Source organism: Callospermophilus lateralis, unplaced genomic scaffold, assembly GCF_048772815.1.
Source record: "Callospermophilus lateralis isolate mCalLat2 unplaced genomic scaffold, mCalLat2.hap1 Scaffold_74, whole genome shotgun sequence".
Classification (NCBI taxonomy): Eukaryota; Metazoa; Chordata; class Mammalia; order Rodentia; family Sciuridae; genus Callospermophilus; species Callospermophilus lateralis.
In genome coordinates this window covers 5,136,694-5,143,923 of record NW_027515420.1, presented here as the reverse complement: position 1 = coordinate 5,143,923, position 7,230 = coordinate 5,136,694, and positions in this window count along the sequence as shown.

Sequence of the window (7,230 nt, the reverse complement as noted above, 5' to 3'; positions counted from 1 at the left end):
ATAGGGAAGACTGAAAGGAGCAGATTTTGAGAGAAAAATGAGTTCAGTTTTCAACATGTTGTTAGAGATGCCTACTAGATACATTTTATAACATAATAAACACATGGTAGAAAAGAAATGAAGAATGACTCAGTTCCTCTCTATGATCCACTGGTTCTCCAGAAAGCACAGAAGTACACTGGACCAACGGGGACTTCTCATGGCCCCTGTAGACAAATGTTTCTGCACACCTTTTTTCCATTGTTTTCTTTATTTAACATTATGAACATGGTGGACTACATTCTTTTCTCTAAGTTTTAAAGATTCAGTTAATTTTGGGAAACAACTGATGGGTTCATTGTTGCAGGTTGATGAATAACTTTAGCAGAGACTATAGTAACAAGCCCTTGGTCACAGACAACTGAGAATGGCTCCACCAAGGATGGGAGCATTGCAGACACTGTTCCTTGGGCTGGCTAGCTTGTGCCTTTCCCCCCCTTAAATGTACATATCAGTAATTCAGCTATATTATGATTTAAATCAGATTTTGCTCCTCTTTTCAGAAAGTACAACATTTGCTTGTTAGTTGATGGGTTGTGATGAAAAGGAGTCTACTCCTTGGGTTTGAAACTTAGCTCCATTACTCACTGGATGTGTGACTGCCTCAATTTACTCTAAAATAGGGATTGGAATAGGACCTACTACTACTGTAAGGTACTATTGTTATGAAGATTAAATGAATTGATATGTATAAAACCTTCAGAATAACAACTGGACATAAAGAATGTGTTCAAGAAATGTTAGCTAATAGCTTTCTTCTCTGACAATCGGTTTTGACAGTTGGTTCCCACTAAGTTGTGGACTTTTTTGGACCAGGACCAGATATCTTGTCTTTTGATTTTCATCCACTCCCACACCATGCTAGGGCTTTGTCCAGCATCTGGCAAGAATGGTAGCACAAAATGAAAGTTAAAAATATGCTGTTGAATTAAATGATTTCTTCCCTTATGGATAAAGATAAGAATCTCAAGATCTTAGCCTGAAGACTACTGTCCATCTCTCTGCCCTCACTTTTCCCCGCCTTAAAAAAAGCAGGCCATAGTCTCCAGTTTACACCCTCACTCACAGTTCCATTCACTTTCCCACTTTCCCCTTTCCTAATCAGAGGGATCTTGGGGTGGGGCTTCAAGGAACCTCTAGGAGTTTGAAGGGGAGGGATCTTGGAACCATAGACTAGCTGTGACAAGTCATGGGTGGGATTTGGTAGTTCAGAAAAGAAGGTACCAGACAGGAATGGGGGATGGGAGTGATGGTGAAGTGTAGTAGGCTAGTTCAGGATGGACCAGAAATGAGACATTGAGGAAAGCCAGAAAGGACCAGTTGGCAGAGTGGCGGGGGATGGGTGGGTGACAAATGGAATCATGCGGAGGGTGGCTTCTGAGGGCACAGAAGCAAAGGCAGGTGATTGGACGAGAAAGAGAGTCCTAGTTGCCACGGCAGCGACTAGAGGAGAAGGTCTTCAGTTGAGGAGAAGGTCTCCACTAGAGAAGGACAGGGAGCTCTGGCTCCGTGTGTTCCCGAGTAGAGCCAGTGCATCGACCCCCATATATTCCTGCTGACGTGTCAACCGGGAAAGGCTGAAGCCTTCCCGGGCGCCACCCCTCCATGCCTCGCTACCCACCCGCCCCCTGAGCCCCAACGCCCACTGCAGCCTACTCCACCGTGTCACCGCCTCCCCGAGGTGACCACAACATGGCTGCGGCGCCTGGGCTGCTCTTCTGGCTCTTTGTGCTCTGTCTGACCTGGCGAGTGCTGGGCCAACCGGACCCGAGCACTGGCCGGCGCTTCTGGAAGAACAAACTCTGTGCAGACGACGAATGCCACAGTGAGTGCACAGGTGGGCGGGCGGCCCGGGGTCTCCACGGTGGCTCTTCGGGGCTGCATGGGGCTCCGATCCCCCCCAGTCCCCAGCCCCGCGGGCTGGGCTAGGGGGTCGCAGGACGACGGATGGGGCGCAGGAGTGACAAGAGCCTTGGGACCCTGCGTGTGTCTTCTCCGGCTCTGCCGGCACCCCGGCCAGCCCGCTCGGGTTGCGGGGGGCTTCGACTCCTACTTGTTACCAGCGTTTTTTTTTTCTCTACTGACTGAGGCGGGGGTTGGGAAACAGGATTCCCCAGGGACAGCTCTCAGTTTATTCCCTTCCAGGATTCGCCTAGGATCTCAGTGGGTGATGGGGTTGCGTGCCACGCGCCCAGGGCTCCCTACGCTGTAGCAGAGTGCTTTTCTGCCCCCGCCACAGGGACCTGGGCCTGTGCGGTATCAGGGCAGATGCTCTCCAGGGCTCGGTGGCTCTAATCCCAGCGGCAGGTTGATGGTGGGGCTCCCTACGCTGTAGCAGAGTGCTTTTCTGCCCCCGCAGAAAAAAAATTGCTTGAGAAAGCAGTTTTAGAGACTATCAATCCTGATCTAGGAAACCAAAGAAAACAAACAAGAAATGAGTATAATTTGGGAGATTTTTAAGAAAAGTGAAACCACAGCCAAAAGGGTAGACATGATGGACAAGGAACGAGGTGATATGGAAATGGGAAAGGAGGAAAGTCCGCTGGCAGATGAGGAAGCCCAGGGACTCTTTGACGGAAGTGATGAGGAAAACACTCAGACTTCAGGGATATGTGAAGTATTTCAGGATAAAGATTCTGACGATCTTGAAAAAGACAACCCTAAGGAACATCTGAGCACTTTAGGGTCTACAGAAAAGGCTATTGGAAAAGAAATCTCAAAAGAGGACCTTGAGGACATAGGGCATATCACGGACGCAGAAAGCCAGGGTCCTGCTTCTGCAGATCTTGAAGATGATATACTCCCACAGAGTCCACATATAGCCCTAAAGCCAGAGCTTAGCGATCAGGAGGAAGACTTGCCCATAATCTGCAGCTTCTTTACAGAACAAAAGTCCTTGCAAGGCTTCCTGAAGTACTTTGATGTCCAAGAACTGGAAGCCATGTTGCAGGAAATGTCATTAAAGCTGAAGTCGGCACAGCAGGAGAGCCTGCCCTATAACATGGAAAAAGTTCTAGATAAGGTCTTACGTGCCTCTAAGTCACACATTCTGAGCGTAGCAGAGCAAATGCTTGATAATCGTGTGAATGATATTAGAGACATAGGAATAAAGGAAACTAACATATTTGAAGAGGCTGCAGTGCTTGATGATATCCAATACTTGATCTATTTTGTGAGGTACAAGCACTCCACAGTGGAGGAGACTGCTATATTGATAACAGCGCCTCCTCTACAGGAAATCTGGGCTAAAGCTGAAGGTAAATACCTGCTTGCGGCTTGAGCTGGAGAAAAGGAGTTGTTCCATCCAGGTGTTTTTGTGTATTATTGTAAAGTTCTGTTCAGTTTCCATGTGCCTAAAGGAGAAAGAAGGCTGACTCAGGAGCCCCATATGTTCCTTTATTCATTCTTTTGGGCTAGAGCATGAAAGGACATTGCTTATTCTTTTTTTCCTTTAGGACAGTTGGGACTGGTTAGCATGTTCAAAGAGAAATTTTATAAAAAACTAAAGAGAAAGATATATATGAGAAACTAATGCACAAAAGTAGACCTGTTAACAGTACAGATTTTATGTTAAAATTATAAAAGGGCTTTATTAAACACAATTTCTTAATCATAAAATATCTGTACTAGATCATGTGGGTGTGGAGTGACTAGCATAACTTTTTTTTTTTTTTTAGAATTTAATCTCTTTTTATGTGGTGCTGAGGATCGAACCCAGTGCCTCACCTGCACTAAGCAAGTGCTCTGTCACTCAACCCTAGCCCTATAATAACTTTTAATGGATAGCTTGCCTGAATTCCCCTCCCCAGCATTTATCTTTTGTGGATACCATGCTATTTCCAGTCTCTTGGGGGAGAGGTCACTTATTCTGGTTTTACTCCTCTGGGTTCTAAGGTCCTTGCATTCATATTAATCAAGGATGGAACCAGGATGACAAGCCTTATAATGTAGTGCTTGACACATAGAAGTCTTTCAATTAAATATTCGTCAAACTGACAATGAGCCAATATCCTGATAAAAGCTTTCTGTTTCCTGGTTTCATATTTGATCATCTCTATCCATTGTTTTTCAAAATGAAATATTTCAACTGAGAGTATATGATAAGAATTCCAGAAGGACATAAAGCCATTGGAAAATTTACATCCCAAGAATGCTAATTTTACCTGATAATTTGGGGAAGAAAACAGTTGTACATTTAATCAAAGCAGATATATTTTGGATAAGAATGCAAAGTACAAGTGGATGTTCAGGGTAGAATATGAAGCTGTAAAGAGATAATCTTTGCTCTGGATCCTATTGGTCTATGTCCTGAGCTCAGGAAGGAGATAGGTTTACCATTTGGCTCCTAGGTTACTTTGAACATATTTGAAAGGCACATTAGCAAGCTAGACTTACGGAATTCCCTTCTCTATACTGGCTCGTTGAGACCAGCACACTTGTAGATGAAAGAGTTCCTGTTATTTCTGAGCAGAATAGACATTTCACATTTTTGTTCTGGACCAGAATTCTCTTCTGCATATTTATTCATGTGGGTGTATGTTGGTTTGCCAAGGGAAGGTAAGTTATTGAAGCCTCTATCATAAATGTATTTGTTTATGAAATACTTTGGATTAAAGGCTTCTTTATAAATTTGACTGTATAGTTCAGTCATCCTTTAAATGGGATGAAAACAATTAACCCTCCCGTATCCTTGCCCAGTTGTTCTCATGGGCGCATGCCAGGACACGGAGGGCAGTGTTGAGGTATCTGGAGCTGTGTGCTAAGGGGGAGTGCTGATCATTGGGCTTAAGTGGGGGTAGATAGTGTCATCCAGCTGGCTCAATGCATTCTTCTTCCCTGTAGAGATGCAGCCACCCCATGAAGATGATTTTCCTAAAGAGAACACAAATCATCTTAATAGAAATCTTCATGAAGAGCCTCGCCTCCTGAGTCATCATTTAAATATGAACCATCCTGAAGAGCCCAGCCTCTTGAGTCAACCTGTGACTGAGGACATGGGTGTCTTAGAAGTGACTCAGATCCCAAATACTGATAAAGTAGACCCAGGTAAAGCTTGCCAATTTTTCTCTACAAAGTAGAGGCATTATCATAATGAAGGCTTTCAAGGATATTTGTTGCCAAAGGTACGAAATAGAGCAGAGAGTGATATAGGTACATGTGAATTCAAAAAAAAAAATCTCTTAAGTGAGAGAAAATCAAGAATAAAGATGACTAGAAATCAAAAATAGGCCAGAGACTGTAACTCACCTAAAAGCAAATGTTTAGCTATGACTAGCTTGTGTAAACCATTTACAACTAAAATATTATTCTTCAAAGGACTTATGCTCTAAAACTGTAATTTTCAACCTGACCAACAGCACCAGAAACCCTGGGCGTGGGACCCACAATCTGTGTTTAGCAGGCCTTCCAGGAAAGTCTGGCCTGGTACAAGTTAGCTTGAGAATCACTGTTCATAGTCTCATAAATTCTGTGTTTTTTCCCTTTTCTTCTAAATGGAATGTAATATAGCTCAAGTCCTGTTTTGACTTGCTTCCTGGACATGGTAATTAAACTTTTTCAAATGCAGTCAATGGTCCAGATCTTTATACTATATACTTACAGGAAACAATACAGAACTGCAATCCATTTTAGACTGACACTTATGAATACTTCATCATAGTGCACAGTATCCAGTGGGAGATGAGAAACAATTTTTCAAAAAAATCCCCAATAATGGCATCAATAGCATTCTACTTTTGTGTTGCTCACTCTCATTTTATCATTTTATCAGTAAATTAGATGATGACTAATTGTTTTATTTTATCCATCCAGTATGGTGCTATGAAGCCATAATTACTGTATTTTGTGTTTTTAAAGGTTCTGGTCTGTAAGCATAGCTATAGCATTATCCTGCACCAGTGCAGGGCTTAGCAGCACTGATCCTGACCCCGCCCCCATCTGCACACACAGAGTGTAGGAGAACTCATAGCAGGGGGGATTCAGCTAATTTGAGAAGGTATAACATATCAGTTCTCCCATTTTCCAGAAGACATTGCATCCATATATGAACACTACTGACTTCTGAACTGTCTTTAACTCCATAAGGTTCTGAAAATGAATCATGCACCATTAAGATTTGTTATTTTCATGCTCCAAAACTTTCAAGATTAGGGAAAACTTGGCTTACAAAATTAAGCATGAATTATTTCCCTGGCCTTTTAGGTTCCACCTCAAAATGATGTCAATCACCTTTATAGGTAAAATCTTCCCAAATGTCATTTAATGTGTCTCAGGTGCTGAGATGCTGAGCCAATGGGCAGACTTCACCAGCAGTCAAATTCATAGACCAGTAGTGAATGGAGGGCCTGGGGTTGTAGCTCAGTGGTAGAGTGCTTGTCTAACATGTGAGGCACTGGGTTTGATTCTCAGCACTGCATACAAATAAATAAAATAAAGGTCCATCAAAAACTAAAAAAAAATTTAAAAATTAGGCAAAAGCTTAAAAAAATAGTAGTGAATGGAATCTCAGGGTTGAGAAAGACCTTAGAGGCAACTGGTCCAACTTCCTTTTTTTTTAGAGAGAGGGAGAGAGAGAGAGTTAGTTTTAATAATTTATTTTTTAGTTATCGGCGGACACAACATCTTTTTTTTTTTTTTCTATGTGGTGCTGAAGATCGAACCCTGGCCGCACAGCCAGACGAGTGCACTACCGCTTGAGCCACATCCCCAGCCCAACTGGTCCAACTTCTTAATAACTGCATGTTGGACTCCTAGCTGTTTAATCAAATGTACCCCAGGCTCATGTAACTCATAATGAAATTCCACCCCTACAAGCTCTCAGGTCTAACTGGAATTCTACCTCATTCACAGAGCCTCAATGCAGGTCTGTACCCAATTCTCTTTAGTCTCTCTTGGTATTACTGTGTTCTTTTTAAATAGCTCTCATCTGTCCACTCAATAAATAGTTGTTGAGTATCTCTGCCAGGTGCCAGATGCTGTGTTAAGCCTTGGCTCATTCCACCTGTAAATCTGCAAACCAAGACTCCCTCTCTTTCAGCTTTCCTAAAATTTTTAACACAAAGTTTCACCAGCACTAAACCCATGTTTGTTGAATGTGACCCTGTCTATGTATCTCTGGTTTTAAAAATTTTCCTTTAGTAAATATTGTTCTGATTGCAGTTGTATGGCCATGGAAGTAGTGGAGAGTAGACT